The sequence below is a fragment of the Lithobates pipiens genome, unplaced genomic scaffold (genome assembly GCF_037356315.1).
Source record: "Lithobates pipiens isolate NorthernLeopardFrog02 unplaced genomic scaffold, aLitPip1_a1.2 Scaffold_18, whole genome shotgun sequence".
NCBI lineage: Eukaryota > Metazoa > Chordata > Amphibia > Anura > Ranidae > Lithobates > Lithobates pipiens.
Window position 1 is genome coordinate 410,785,376 of NW_027507758.1, and position 17,325 is coordinate 410,802,700.

The window sequence follows — 17,325 nt, forward strand, 5'->3', positions numbered from 1 at the left end:
ACCTCCCAAATCTTCTTGAGTCTGGGGGCTGGATTAGTAGTTTTGTCAAATTCTTCATTATTTTCAAAGTGCAAATATTTCATTATCAGGGAAAATTTGTACTCCGACATGACCATGCCAAAGAATGGAGTGGCTAGTAATTTATTGGTTGTCCAATAACACTCCTGCAGGGGTTTCCCCACCACTCCCTGAAGAATTATTAGGCCCAAAAAATTCCAGATGTCCTCTTTGGTCACTGGTTCCTACTTTCTGCTCCTTGAAAACCTCCAAGGTGTAGCAGCTTGTTGCTCCTGGTACAAGTTTGTCTCTGTAATAATTTTTTCAATAACCTTATCAGTCAAAAATAGTTGGAGGTATGCCAACGGGGTTGTCATCTTCAAAATCCACTTTGATACCAGGTGCTCCAGTAAATGGGATCTGTACCGCAGTCGATAGAGCACCAAGTCCACACATCACTGATGTCAGTCGCAGAAATCACTTTCTGTGTCTGACGATGAACTTCCCCCATGAATTGCTATCACTCAATTCTGCAAGTGATTCTGTATCACTATCGCTATTTTACAGCACATCATAAACTACTTTTGAGGTAGAGGCACACTTTTGATGCCATGATCGTTCTGCAGTTTCCAGGCAGAAAGTACAGTAAAAATGCAGGCAAGGGCACTGGATAAAGCACTGGGGGGCAAACTGAGGTCAATTTATTAGATACAGTAATGTAATGCAATAAGATTACAATGTATGGTGTGTGTTATTGTTTATACTTTTTGAATCTGCCACCGGTTCCACCCCCCTGCATTGCGACGATCAAAGGCAAGGGAAGCGGGAACACACAGAGGATCGAGTGGAGGATCCGGCCGCTGTAAACAGTGGGAGTACATCACAGGATCCCGAGGACAAGGTAAGTAACCTCTTTCAGGATCCTGTGAAGCAATCCCGAGTGCAGTTCAGGGTTACCGCTAATGGTACTGAAATCTCACCTCGAGCCACACTCGGGAATACCACCAAGTAAGGTAAGTCCGCTTTTAGGATTCTTCCTATACATCCTGATTCTTTTTTGCTCCTTGGGTATCTATTTTCAAGGTGAATATAATATTAATAAATGCCTACCCATGGGGTGCTCTTTGGCATGTTGTTATTATTATGAGGCATTTTCAACATTTTTGTAATGGGTTATATGAACTATCTGTGGTTCGGATTGCGTAATACATTATTTTGATAATTTTTTATTTTTAGGTAAATGTGGTTCTGAGGATTGTATTAATTTGTTGAATTAATTTTTTGGTATTTGTAAGTATTTTAATGTTCCTTTAGCTGAAGAAAAAACTGTTGGCCCTGTTGCTTGTTTGGATTTTCTGGGAGTAACTATTGATTCATTGAATATGGAATTTAGACTTCCATTAGATAAATTGGAAAAAAGTCTCAATTATTGCTTACATTTATTGGATGTAAAAAAGTGACTTTGAAAGAAATGCAGTCTTTACTCACATAGTTGGCTTTGCATCTAGAATTCTTCTGGTAGAATTTTTTCTAGACGTTTTTCTTCTGTTATTTCTAGGTTGAAGAATCCTTCATCTCATTTGCAATTGTCGGGAGACGTTAAAGAGGATATGTTGCTCTGGATCTGGATACAATTTTGTGTCATTTTAATGGTAAATCCATTTGTCAATTAGATTTTATTTCAAGTGAAGCATTTTCTCTTTTCAGTGATGCTGCTCGATCTGTTGTTTTTTTCTGCTATTTGGCAGCTTCTTTGTGCTTCTCCTTGGCCAAAAAAATGAATTGTGCAAGGTTTTTGCAAGAATGTTGTTTTGTTGGAATTTCCAATTGTTGTTGCCTTAGAATTATGGGTTCATGCTTTTCAAAACAGAAGGTTGCTTGTGAATACTAATAATAAAGGGGGGTTTATACTATCAACTGTCTGTCTTTCAAATCGCCACAAGTAAACAAATTATTACGTTATTTAGTTTTTAAATGTCTATCTTTGAATGTATGGATTAAAGATAAATGTATTACTGGTAAAGAAAATAGTTTGGCGGACTCGCTTTCTTGACTTCAGATCGGAGCGTTTTTATGATCTGATGCCGGCAGCGGATTTGCAAGATGTTACATGCCCCTGTCATTTATGGGATCTAATATAGTTTTCGAACATGTTAAACATTAATTAGCTAAGTCTACCTGGTTAAGTTATATTTCTTCATGGAAGAGGTGGATGTCTTTTTTGCAAACTGATACTTTTGTAAAATTTTCTTTTGGAGAAGTTATATATTTTTTTTCTTTCTTAGCTATCTGATGAATCGAAAATATTCTTGATCTCATATCAACAAAACATTGGCTGGTGTTTGAATTTAAAAAAAATCGGAAGCTAAATTCTTTGCCGCATTGCCTTAGCTTCTTTTCTGTCAAGCAGGTATTAAAAGGATATAGAAAATATACACTCCACAGAGACAAACGCTCTCCTGCTAATATTGATATACTGTGCAATTTGTGTTCTGTTTCTGAAAAAGTATATTTTTCTGTTTATGAAAATATTTTTAAATCTGTGTTTTTCCTTGCTTTTCTTTGGAGCTTTTTAAATATCAGAGGTTGTATCTGCTGCAAAAAGTAAGCTCTCTTTAATGAAAATGTGTTTATTTTATGTAACTAATTAAGGATTTTTCTTCCTTATGGTAGGATGGTTATGGAACAGGACATTGGATTTATTTGAATCAGTGTACTTTGCATGACATTTGTCCAATTGGACCTTTGAGGCAATATTTTTTGGTACGTCTGGTTTTTAATAATAACTTGTTTGTCCCTGTTGATACAGTATTTCTCCATTAAATAGATGCAAAAAACATTGGTTTACAAGATAATATTATTTAAAAATTGGGTAGGTGGAGATTTGATTCTTACCAGTTATATATACCTCCTGATTCTTTGGCTTAATTTATTACAGGTCAAGTAACTGTGGTTTGGATTCTCGGCCACTCCTTCATTTATTGGGCTCAGAAGAGTGTGTCAGCGAGATCTTATTCTTCTAATTTGGGTCTTGATTCTTCTTTTAAAGTATACTGGAGTGGCTGGAAAGGTATGCAATGGAATGACTTGCAATCTGAGTTTTATAGATTGTTCGACTGTTGGCTTAAGTCTGATATTTTACTTAATCATTTAGGAGGTAATGACATAGGTCAGAATAAAAGACTTTAGATTTAATTTTTGATATTCAACAGACTATTAATCACATTCATTTGTTATTCCTGATTTAAAAGTTGTATTTTCAAAAATGATACCACGTCTCCAATGGCTTGATTCTTTCTATTTATGTAGTTTTGAGAAAATTCGAAAGAGAGTGAATAGATCTATTAATAAGTTCCTATTGCATCCTTTGGGATTTAGTTTTAGGCACATAATTGGAGGGTGGTATTTGTAGTTTATACCATGGAGACAATGTCCATTTATCTGATATTGGACTTGACATTTTAAACAGTGATTTCCAGACATGCATAGAAAAAGCCACAGGCTGGGGTTAGGTGACAGTCAGTATGTTTATCATACTTACTGACGGTTGGGATAAATTGTTTTTGTTAACTCAGAAGTGAGAATTTATTCAGCCTGACCCATAGTGGCTAGGTTGATTTTATTTATTTATTTATTGATATTGTAAGTTAATGTTATAATAAAGTTATTTATAAATATTTTAGAAATGTATTAAACCAATAAAAACAGCTGTGGCTGAAATATTTTATCCAATAAAATATATTTATTTCAAAATTAAAATTGCTTGTCTGGACTGAATTTATTATATATAAACTAAAATATGTCTGCTGTCTTCTATCTCATGAATTATTTTGTAAATTCTAATTTCCTATGAGCCATATGTATTCGGGTTCAGTGTGGTGAACATTCAGCGAACGTTACCAAAGTTTTGATCTGGAACTTGAACCTCATTAAATAAATAATTGCAGTTTCAACAATGGCCATTATCTAAGCTAGAAGCCAACGGGTTTGAAAAGAAAGGGCATAGAGGACTGAACACTGATCTGGGGCACATGCACTAAAGAAAAAAAATTTTGATCAATGTGGAGAAACAATTTTCAGGTGGTTTAAAGGGCAACTTTAAAAATATGCAATTCCTTTAAAGAGCATGCTTGGAGGATGCCTTAAAGTTATATGTGGAATTACAACTTCTTTAGGACAGCATCAGTGGCACAATTTATACAAATTGCATATCTAATAATTAACTTAAATTTTACACAACTGCTTGGTTTACCTAAACCAGCAGCAACACAATATAATTTATTTCCACCCCAAAGTATGTACCTTATGATACCTTAAGTGTATCATAAGGTATATATTAAAAAAAAAAAAAATCAAGAGGCAAATCAAGCCACAGAGCATAGCTTGTTACAATATTTGTTTCAGTAAAAAACTGTATTGTACATAAAACAAAAAAATATATATATATCAATCCAGAGTGCATCAAAACACCTCCAAACCACAACACCACATTGCAGAGCTGAACAAGAAAAAAAATCACAGTGCTATTTTCCGGAGACAAAAGCTAACATTTCCAATTCAAGTAGTAGCAGTTAGGACTTTTAAAGTATTTATTAGAAATCACAGCTGATGTCTATACAATCACAAATGTATTCCAAAATGTATTTTAACAGTATAGTATCATAAAATTATTATTATTATTATCTTATAGACAACACAGTCTCTGAGGAAGTTTATGAAATGTGTCGAACTCAGTCTCTGAATCCTAAAACCATGACAAAAGAATTCTTTATATGTACTTTGACAAAAAAAAGAATGGCACTTACATACAGTGGGGGACTGAGGGGGCCCTTAGTGGCATGCTAAGAGGATGATGATGAGACCAATGAAGATCTGTAGAATATCATAACATGTAAGCAAAACTTTTTGTGTGTCAGTGACTTACATGCTGATAAAATTACACAGTATTTGATGACAGACATTGTACAAAATAACCCTTTTTGAGAATTTTTTTTGAGTCATCCTATTTCAGCTACTAAAAAAAAACACATGTATTGTTTAATACAGAAAGGAGGATATTTACCAAAACTGTTATAGGTAGAATATGGCACAACTAAGGCTTGATTCATACCTGTGCATTTTTAGTGCTTTTTGCATTTTACAGATTTGCACTACAGAACTTTTTCCATTGAAAACCATGTTATGACTATAGTGCAAATCTGCAAAATGCAAAAAGCACTAAAAATGCACAGGTGTGAATCAAGCCTAACAATCAGCTTCTAGGTTTTATTGTCAAAGATTCATTGAACAAGCTGAAGTTAGAAGCTGATTGGTTACTATGCACAGCTGCACCAGATTCTATGTGCACTGGACTTAATGCTTCTTTTTTAAGAGAAGGCAATTTAGGATGCAGGAAGATGTCATATTTTTGCCAGCAATAAAAAGTTATTTTCTGACACATAATCCAGAAATCATGCAGTTTTTCTGCACATAACATACATAGTTCTCATCATGGTAGTTAGAAAGTGAGTAAGAAGGCTCCAACTGTAAATTCAAAAATGAAATGTTATTCTTCCTATGAAAAAAGTTTTTTAGGAAAAACCCACACTTATTTCAAAACACATTTTATAGGCTGGAATTTCCAAGGTCACTTTTGAATCACTGTTGGATGCCAGCACTTAAAAGAGTGTGTATTCCAAATTTCCTAGCTGGAGAGAAGCACAAGGAAATACAATTGTAAATTATAATGCCTATGCACTGAAAATCAACAAAAAAAAAAACGGACCACCACAAATTTTAATCCAGTCCCAAAAAATTGAACACTTTCTAAGTTTGTAAAGGAAGCTTTGTAACAATTAGGTTTTGGATATTACTAGAGAGAGATTTGATCCTGTTCAAAAATTGTACATTTAGTGCTATTGTTACAAAACAGCGAAAACTGGGTTTTGAGTGTTGGTGGTACCCAAACAATATAACCATACAGAAATTGTCCCGCAGAGCACAGAATGGACCCTGCTTTAACAAACATTTATCATATGTGCAACTGTGGGGTTCACACTTGGTAATTGGATCCGCATTCAATTTGCATGACAGGAGACTGTGACTGACTCTCAATGGAGCCGGTTCACACAGCTCCGGGGCTGCTACGGTTCACACTGGAATAGTGTCATGTGGGTCTTTGGCTCTATTTCAGGTCCAAATTCCGGCAAATATTTGGACCCAATTTTCACCTGAAATGGAGAACAAGGATGCACCGGACCCCTGCTGCGAGCTGAGGCCACAGCTAGTGTGGACCCAGCTTAACACCGCTACAAAAAAGTTGAGCTTTGAGTGTTGGTGGTGTCCAAACACCATTACCAAACAGAAAGATTTCTGCACAGTACAGGATGGACCATGCTTTAAGACCCCCACATTGAGGCAGTTTTCAGGCATTTTAGTGCTAAAAATTGTGCCTAAAAAGCGGCTGAAATCTGCCTCCCATTCATTTAAAAGGGTGCTTTCACACTGGGGCAGTGTGCTTATGGGGTGATAGTAAAGCTATTTTCACACTGGGGCCTTGCGGGCGCTGGCGGTAAAGCACCGCTATATTTAGCGGCACTTTCCCGTCATTTTAGAGGTGCTATGCGGCCATTAGTGGGGCAGTTTTAACCCCCGCTAGCGGCCAAAAAAAGGATTAAAACCGCCTGTAAGTGCTGCTGCAGCGGCACTTTACAGGCTGGTTAGCAGTGCTGCCTCATTGTTTTCTATGGGAAGGGGCGCTTTAGAAGCGGTAAATACACCGCTCCTACAGCACTCTAAAGATGTGGCTTGCACGACTTTTTTGACCGTCCTGCAAGCGCACCGCTCCGGTGTGAAAGCCCTCCTGGGGCACTGGGAGCCATTGGTTCCCGCTGCTCTCAATCAAAGCCATTTATGAGGGAGCAGGGGAGTGGGGCCGAGTCTCGCTGTCTGTGTCAGTAGACGCAGCAGAGGATCTTATGTGCAAGAAAAATGAATATATATATATATATATATATATATATATATATATATATATATATATATATATATAGTGACAGGTACGGATCCCTGTCCTAGTGATTGTCACCCGGGATTCTCAAATAGGCAGGTTGAGGGGCTCCAGGAGGATAATTTTATTTGGAGCAAACCGTTTTATCAGTTTCCTCTGTGGTTGGTAAAATCCATTTGGGGAACTGGAGCCTGGAGATTTCATAGCGATCTGGGTGGGATGGAATCTCCAATCCTGGGACTGGGTTTTGGGAACACCCAGGAGTCTGGCTTGTTGATTGTACAGGTGGGTCCTGGGCTTATAGCAGAGCCAGAACCAGGGTTCTGTGCTCCACCCTCCTGAGGAGTCCAAGTGTGCAAAAGAGAAGTGTGCCTGTTGGCACAGGACAGTCTGACAGAGCAGACGGAGGGCCCAAGCTGGTGGGCTGAATCAGCCCTGAAGCTGTGGGATAGAGTTTCCCCAGAGGTACAGTGTGGGTAACAAACAGGGACACAGTTACAGGGTAAAGGAGGACAGAGGTCAACGCCTAAATAGCAGTGCTGACCAGAGAGCCGGGTGTCTCGTATTTTACATTTATTTTATTATTGCTTTGTTGAAACCCCTGTGTGGGAATCCTGGATGGACTGTTTTTTCTCTTACTTTAATAAACATGGGCCAAAAAAACCCTTAGACTCGGCTCACTGGTAAGCTCTACATCGAAGCTAAATAAACCCCAATATTACAATATATATATTTACCTTTACAATATCTTCAAAGCAGGCAATGCATTCATGTATAAAAAAGTCTTGGCTTTAGAGCCACTTTAAGGGGGACTGGTAGATCAGAGGAGGAATCAGATGAAGATAGCTTTATGGAGGAGTAGGAGGTGTGCCATCACCAGATGTTGAAAGGACTTAGTGTAGCAGAACAAGCTCCAGCAATGTGCCCTGTCCTGCATCCTTCCTGACTGCCAGCAAAGTCACCCAGTGGGCCCTGAAAGATATGCAACATCTCTGCCTCTACTTGCTGGACCATGTCTGGTCATGTAGACCTTGCTGTTAACCACATGGTCCAGTGATGGAAACACTGCCTTTCACATTGCAATGAATGGTGGCCAAAAACCTGCTGCTGAAGTACACCACAGGCCATAAAATTCTTGAAAAGGGGCAGAATGCAATAGCTAGGGGTGTATATTTTTTTGCTCTAGCATCTGCCACAGCAAAAAATTACCCAAGGAATGCTACAGCTGAAAAAGTAAATGAATGATGTGAACTTCTGCATTTGTAACTGGGATAAAGTGATAAGAAAGTGTATAAAATACAAACTAAATCAATCTATAACATATATGTATTAGGTATAATGGTTGCTGCAGCCACCCTGTTGTGTTCCCACAATGTCAGTGATCTTAAAGTGTGATGTGGGGTTGCATAGCCTCACAATAATATAATCAAAACAGTAATAAGTGACTATAACTTGATCAGGAAATTCATTTGTGTAAAATCATTCCATCAATTTCATAGCTCAAAATCCAATGAATAGTGCAAACAATATAAAAATATTGAGGGAGTTCATGAAAATAAGCTGAACCAAATTCACTCTTCAAATGTGACAAAACCACCTTCTTTTATTTGAGAAGCATTCGTGTGTGTTCTTAGATAATTAAACCAGTGCACTTTCACCTCTGTGCAACCATTCCATGCTCGCAGAACTCTCACCTCATTAAGAACTAATGCAAGGCTTTTGGTAATAGGGTTATTGAGTTTCCAAGGTATTCCAGTGATCTCCACTTCAGTAGATATAAACCCAGGGTAATATGGAGTTGGTCCCTTTAAGATGCCTATGGTCCCTTTAAACCTCAGCTGCATACACTCAGCAACATGTTAGAATAAAGCATAGCATCCCTCCTGTAGTGTAAAATTGTATATGTCAACACTTTATTAAAGGGGTAGCTGGTTGTACACAAGTCATTCTATTAATCTAAAGTTGCATATCAAATCAATATGCACAGTACTGACACTGTTTTGGCTGGCTGTGTCTCCACCTGCTGGGGACTGAATGCAAAAGGTTCATGGGCCATAGTTTACAAAGAACTTAATTACATTTTTTTTTACATAGATAGATAGCTGAACCTAACTGTATCTGAGCACCACAAACTGAAAATGCTATTTAATTATTTTAACGATTCAAAGCAAACAAACCCACCTATCCATGTTTCCATGCATCTATGTTTATTTTGTATATTTTTTTTTGTTTTTTGTTTTTTTGCTTATCTGAGAAAATCTCACCTCCCTTCCTCCACATGAAAGAAAAAAAATTCCCATAAATACTTGTGAGATGAATTACATAATTTTGACTTAAGCCCATGAAGAAACTGAAAAAATGTTTACAAAGTTTAAAACAAGTAAATATATCATCCTATTTATTTACTAATGCTAGCAGCATAAGGATTAAAAAAAATGAATTTTGATTGAGAGAATTTAGTTACACTAAACTATGTGCAGGTCCACTTTACATTCCACTATATATTCTGTTTAGAAAACACATTTTAAAACCTTCTAGTGTCCTCAAAACATAAAGCTTATGAAAGCCAACAAGAAGAGCCATTATAGGAGAAACAATTGGAACTGTGTTGCATACATCCCACACTAGACACATGAAAGACTAATGGGCAAGGATGGACACCCTTGCAGGACGGTTGCAAAATTCGGGGATAGATTTATGGCATTTTTATAAAAAAAATGTTTTAATACTAATGGCGGTGATCATCGATTTTTCTCATGATTGCGACATTATGGTGGACACATCGGACAATTTTGATAAATTTTTGGGACCATTGACATTATTACAGAGATCAATGCTTTAAAATTGCATTGATTAATCTAAAAATGTCACTGGCAGTGAAGGGGTTAACCACTAGGGGCAGGGAGGGGTTAAGTGTGTCCTGGGGTGTGTTTCTAACTGTCTGGCGGATGGGCTAGCAGTGACATGACAGTGATCGCTGATCCTGATGACAGACGATCAGTGTCCTGTCACTAGGCAGAACGGGAGATGCTGTGTTTACATCGACATATCGCCGTTCTTTAGCTCCGTGACACGATCACGGGTATCCCCGTGGGCATGGCCATGGAGCTTGCGGCAGGTGCATGTACAGCGGGAAATTCAAAGTAACATACCGGTACGTTATTTTGCTCAGCCATCCCATTCTGCCAACGTATATATACAGGCGGCAGTCGGCAAGCGGTTAACAAGATCATATTTAGGCAATATGCTTTGTAGACAGGGATACACAAAGTAGAACAATAGTCTTGAAATTCACAACTAAATACCGATAGAAGATACATACAGCAGAAAATTATCCATTTAAATAGTGCAAAATTGCAACAGATGTCACCTGGTGAACCTGTAAACATCTGAATGATGGTTACTTTCATAGCTCAAAATACAGCATATGATTTGTTGCTTTCTCACTGTTCTTGAATTCAAAGCACTGAGTGATTGATGGTTTCTCTATTCTCTGACATTTTTAATACACTGGCAGGTTTGAACTTTCCTCCTGTTATATTTGCCTTTCCGTTGCCCTGTGGACCTTTTTGTCCTTGAGCTCACTGTTCAACTTTATTCATATTTTAATCACTTAAAGAGTGCAAGCCCTTTCCCTGAGAATCATTTATGATACAACATAAAATAAAACAAAGCTAATTTTTTATTTGTAAACTTTCTAATAAAACAGACATGTTATTTCACTATTGCTTTTACCTAGAAATAACATTACCAAATCTGGCTTTGAAAGTGTATTTAAATTGTAACCGTTTGTGGACCACCCACCATAGATACACTAGTATGTGATCTGCGCAGCAGGGTAGAGAGCGCTGCTCCTGCTGTGCTGTGATTGGCTGCAGCACCAGCCAAACAGCGGATGATGACCACTAATTGGTCGCAGGCCCTCGATCATCTCCAGACATTACAGAAGAGAGTCCTGTGTAGAAAAACATACACAGGTCTGTCTCTGTTATGACAGGAGCAATGTGCTGTCTTTTTCTTCCTGCAAAGCAGGGAGTAAACAACCAAACTATCAAACCATCAAATGGTTGGGGTTTAACTGATCACATGTGCAACATAATGAAAAACGCAGATCAAAGGGGGGGGGGGCGTGGCCAACTGCCGAGCTGAATGGAAGCCTGACTCTTCAGCTCCTGCACTGAACGGGTGAAATAGCCGTATACCGCTGATCCGACTGCTCAAAAATGAACCAACCGGATCCCCACACGTTTGGAAATCAGAACGGAACATCGCGGAAAACGAAAGGAGTACCGGCACCCGAAAAAATTTACGGACTTCTTTTCCTCCGGTAAAATGGCGCCCGCGATACCTCACAGCAAAACGAACGGGCCTATACTGATCTGCCTGACGCGGACACCTTGAACACTCAGACACAGGAGAAAGATGTGAACTCCGCAGCTTCACAGGGACCTCAGTCAGCATCCAACAGCCCAGCTAAGTCACGAATGAGGCTAGAGGCTACCATCCCAGCCCAGGAGGTAAGGCCTACACTGGACAGTCTCCTCACACAGACACCAGCATCCTCCCCTATTGCAGCCTTCCCCACTACAAGTCAGCCTGTGATAGACACTATGTTAAAAGACATGCTGATCTCACTACACAGCTCCCTGCACTCTGACATTGCCTCACTATTCTCAGCGTTCAAGTCTGAAATGTTCTTGAACAGCAAATGGGCACAATGGCTGTCACAGTTAATGATTTGGTGGATGCTCATGACCATACCAGAGAAGAATAACAATAGGTTCGCGCCAAAATGGCGGACCTTGAAGACCGCTCGAGACGCAATAATATAAAAATCAGGGGGATACCCGAAACAATCTTGCCCTCAGATTTACAATCCTATGCTAGAAAGATGATTTCCTCAATCCTGCCTGATCTGCCCCCAGTTGAAACGATCATTGATTGTATTCACCGACTTCCGAAACCGCCTCACTTATCTGTGGAAATCCCACGAGATACCCTCATGAGAATACATTTCTTCCACACTAAAGATATGCTTCTAGCCAAAACCAGAAGAATGGAACATCTTCCTCCACCATACCAAAAACTACAATTCTATGCAGATATATCTCAGTACACGCACCAGCAACGGCGCCAACTACACACCATTACTAAGCCACTAAATAATCACAAGATTCCATATCAATGGGGTTACCCCACCAAGCTCCTGATCAACAGAAATGGAAAGAAATACAGCATCCTCACAGTTGAAGAAGGTATACAGCTTCTCCGTGAATGGGGCATCATCCCTGACCCCATATTGCCGACCAAGCAGCTGCATACTAAAAACCAACTCCATGGCTCTTCTGATCCTAGGATCCACTCGAGCTACTGAATATGAGATTAGTGGTATCACTGCTTAGAAGTCCACTGTAACCTCCGTTCCAGTGCCTGCTCATTGCAGATTGTTCACGAACACTACCCCCACAGATTGCTAGGTAGTTCTAACACATTACTACCGAGCTCAACCTTTCTTCCTCTCGTCATCTCACCCCCTTCCATTGTTTTTATCTACTTTTTATTGTTGTTTCAGCTTGTGTTTATTGACTGTCTGTTTATTTCCCCCACCCATCCTTTCCCTGAAGAGCACAGCCCTCAGACCTTTACTGTCTTCTGCACCTGCTCCATGAACCGACCAGTGGATCCATCGTCTCCACAACTTCTTCACCAACAATACCTGACAAGCCGTCAACTGGGAGTACTACTACACCTCTCATGACCCTCATTCACCTTTGCACAGAATGCCTAAATTTTTGTCTCTCAATGTTAAGGGTCTTAATCACCTAGCCAAGAGGTCGTCTCTGTGGAAAACTGCACTATCTTCTCACTGTGATGTCCTTTGCGTTCAGGAGACGCACTTTAAAACCACAGCAGAACCCACATGTACCAATAAACACTTCCCCAATATTTTTAGAGCCTCGGGGCCTGAAAAAAGAAACTGAGTTTTAATAGCAATAAAAAATACCCTCTCCTTTTCGCTTCACGATAGCCTAGTAGATCCCAATGGCAGATATCTTGCGCTAGATTGCTCTTTGAATAACGTCAGATATACCATTCTGGCCCTATATGCACCCAACAAAAGCAAATTAACTTCCTCTCCAAGCTTCTGAAGAAGATAAATATATTTAAACATGGCCAACTCATAATATGTGGAGACTTAAACATAGTCCCGGACATCACCATCGAGACCTCCTCTCACACTACTAGACCTGCCTCCCAAATGGGACCCTTCATAAGGAACAATGATCTCTATGATGTATGGAGATGTCACCACACTACAGAAAGAGTCTATTCATACTTCTCCCCACGCCATAATTCTTACACACGCATAGATTACTTCTTGGTGGACAAATGGACTTTACCCCGTATATCTGCTTCAGAGATTTCTACCATTACATGGTCCGACCATGCACCGATTATGATAACTGTAGAGGACACTCCGGCCACATCCAAAACCCAGATCTGGAGAGCTAATACCTCACTTCTTAACTCCCCGCAATATTCTGAACACCTCAAACAAGCTTTGGAAGAGTACTTCTCCCTCAATGCAAAGTCTGTTAATGATAGTTTCACACTGTGGAACGCTCATAAAGCGTTCATAAGAGGAGTATTTATACAATTGGGAGCTAAAGAGAGGAGGAGGAGATCACAGCGCCTAGACACACTTACTTCGGACATCAAACTCCTGGAAGGCCAAAATCAATCCAACCCTAACCCCTCCACTAAACTTAAATTAGATCACCTTAGGCAAGAATTACGAGCCCACCTACTTGATTCTTACCAAAAAGCACATACATACTTTAGAGCTGCACATTATTCCACTGGTAACAAAGCTGGACGAGCCATGGCTACCAGAATTAAAGGCCACTACTCCAAGACTAAAATTCCTTTTATATTTCACCCCACCACAAACAAAAAAGTGATAGATCCTTCTGCTATAGCAGACGCATTCAGCCACTACTATGAATCCCTCTACAATTTAAAATCAGATCCCAATACCATACAACCCTCTCCTCAGGCCATAGAGTCCTTTCTCCAAGAAATAAAACTTCCACGACTCTCAAGTGATCAACTTCAATCACTGAATGCAACATTCACGCCACAGGAAATTTTTAACACCATTTCTGCCCTGCCATCCAACAAATCTCCGGGCCCAGATGGTCTCACTGGTGAATATTATAAAAAATTTAGCTCGCTCCTCAGTCCATACTTTTCCAGAGTATGCAACGACGCTGCCTCCTCCTCCTCTCTGCCTCCAGAAATGTTGTCTTCTCTAATTATTACATTGCCGAAGCCGGGGAAGGACCCATCACATCCACAAAATTTTAGGCCAATCTCTCTTCTAAATGTAGACACCAAGATCTACGCCAAACTTATAGCTAACAGACTGATAGACTTAATGCCCCATTTAATACATAGAGACCAATCAGGATTTACCAAGGGGAGATAAGCCTTTCATGCTACCTGTAGAATAATTAATGTAGTACATCATGCTGCACTTACTAGAGCGCCTTCTCTGCTTCTATCTTTAGATGCAGAGAAGGCGTTTGATAGAGTACATTGGGAATATATGAAAGCAACCCTACTTAAGTTTGGATTCCAAGATACGATACTCTCCGCAATTTTGGCTCTATACTCGTCACCATCTGCCCAAGTATATACCTCTGAAATGTTATCTAGACCCTTCCAGATCACTAATGGCACACGCCAAGGATGCCCCTTATCGCCACTAGTTTTTAACTTAATAATGGAACCCCTGGCCGAACACATTAGAACACATTGCAACATAAAAGGATTCACCATTGGCCAGACAGAACACAAAATGTATTTATTTGCTGATGACGTCATATTGATGATCGCAGATCCCCTTCCTTCCCTGGCTTCGGTACAATCATTATTGAAAAGATTCGGTGATATATCATATTATAAAGTGAATGAACATAAATCCCTTATTTTATACATGGGTTTGGATGCGACCACTGGCAACCTCCTTAGAAATTTGTTCCCTTACTCTTGGGCTGACACTGGTTTACCCTATCTGGGTATACATATTACTAGATTCACAAAGTTACTCTTCTCCCATAACTATCCTGACTAGTGATGGACGAACTTCCGACGGGACGTTTCGCGAAAGCGAAATGCGAACGGACCCAAACGTTCGCGAAACCGAACGTTCGCCGCGGGCCCCATTGACTTCAATGGGAGGCGAACTTTGCAAACCTTCATGTCGAATTTGCGGCCACGTGGTAATTATTAGGGGGTAAAACGTAGTCCCACCATCTGGACAATGACATAATACATGTATGAGGTGAATTTGGGATCGATAACTACAAGCATTTTTATTTTATTTGGGAAATTGTTCTAACAATTCAGGACTATGGAGCTAATGAAGGCAATGGAGGAGAGGGAAGGTCAGGGACCAGGGTAGGCAAAGAAGAGGGTGCAGGAGATGATCACCAGCAGCGTGACATACCGGAATGACACATGCACCGTGATAGAGGCATCTGACAGCAGCACCGTAATACAGAGCACTGACAGCAGCACCGTGACATACAGCGCTGACAGCAGCACCGTGACATACAGCGCTGACAGCAGCACCGTGACATACAGCGCTGACAGCAGCACCGTGACATACAGCGCTGACAGCAGCACCGTGACATACAGCGCTGACAGCAGCACCGTGACATACAGCGCTGACAGCAGCACCGTGACATACAGCGCTGACAGCAGCACCGTGACATACAGCGCTGACAGCAGCACCGTGACATACAGCACTGACAGCAGCACCGTAAGCAGCCCCAGGAGGAAGTCAGCACAGCACAGGGATGGTGTGATCCCCTCATAATAAGAACCCCCAGGAGGAAGTCAGCACAGCACAGGGATAGTGTGATCCCTTCATAATAAGAACCCCCAGGAGGAAGTCAGCACAGCACAGGGATATCATAAGCAGCCCCAGTAGAAATATGACACCGCTCAACCTCTTCAAAGAGGAGGGTAGGGGCATATAGTACGGTGTGCTTTTTTGGGTCAAGGAAGTGAGCAGACTGTACGTCAGTCCCTATACCGCTGAAGGACTGCTGCAGTATAGGGCAGCGGTCAGCAGTGGTGCACGTCAACCCTATCTATTGTGGACCGATAGCGGTCCTTACAGAACAGCAGACTGTACCGCACTCAAGCCTATGTACCGTAGCACCCTATACCAAGTTACCAGTCCTTATAAGAACTTTTGTGGACCAAGCAGGTTGTGTATTAGTGTTTAGCAGACTGTACGTCAGTCCCTATACCGCTGAAGGACTGCTGCAGTATAGGGCAGCGGTCAGCAGTGGTGCACGTCAACCCTATCTATTGTGGACCGATAGCGGTCCTTACAGAACAGCAGACTGTACCGCACTCAAGCCTATGTACCGTAGCACCCTATACCAAGTTACCAGTCCTTATAAGAACTTTTGTGGACCAAGCAGGTTGTGTATTAGTGTTTAGCAGACTGTACGTCAGTCCCTATACCGCTGAAGGACTGCTGCAGTATAGGGCAGCGGTCAGCAGTGGTGCACGTCAACCCTATCTATTGTGGACCGATAGCGGTCCTTACAGAACAGCAGACTGTACCGCACTCAAGCCTATGTACCGTAGCACCCTATACCAAGTTACCAGTCCTTATAAGAACTTTTGTGGACCAAGCAGGTTGTGTATTAGTGTTTAGCAGACTGTACGTCAGTCCCTATACCGCTGAAGGACTGCTGCAGTATAGGGCAGCGGTCAGCAGTGGTGCACGTCAACCCTATCTATTGTGGACCGATAGCGGTCCTTACAGAACAGCAGACTGTACCGCACTCAAGCCTATGTACCGTAGCACCCTATACCAAGTTACCAGTCCTTATAAGAACTTTTGTGGACCAAGCAGGTTGTGTATTAGTGTTTAGCAGACTGTACGTCAGTCCCTATACCGCTGAAGGACTGCTGCAGTATAGGGCAGCGGTCAGCAGTGGTGCACGTCAACCCTATCTATTGTGGACCGATAGCGGTCCTTACAGAACAGCAGACTGTACCGCACTCAAGCCTATGTACCGTAGCACCCTATACCAAGTTACCAGTCCTTATAAGAACTTTTGTGGAACAAGCAGGTTGTGTGTTAGTGATTAGCAGACTGTACGTCAGTCCCTATACCGCTGAAGGACTGCTGCAGTATAGGGCAGCGGTCAGCAGTGGTGCACGTCAACCCTATCTATTGTGGACCGATAGCGGTCCTTACAGAACAGCAGACTGTACCGCACTCAAGCCTATGTACCGTAGCACCCTATACC

General features: G+C 40.9%; 1 protein-coding gene across 5 annotated transcripts in view; it reads right to left on the reverse strand.

The window, feature by feature from the left end:
- Positions 1-17,325, reverse strand: part of NAALADL2 (N-acetylated alpha-linked acidic dipeptidase like 2) — a 1,383,985-nt gene that overhangs the window by 1,252,761 nt on the left and 113,899 nt on the right. The window contains exon 2 of one of the 5 annotated variants that reach the window (XM_077487954.1): positions 4,803-4,869. The exons of the other annotated variants lie outside the window; for them this stretch is intronic. The gene's annotated coding sequence lies outside the window, so the exon portion shown is untranslated. The remainder of the gene's footprint in view (positions 1-4,802; positions 4,870-17,325) is intronic. 5 annotated transcript variants of the gene reach the window in all.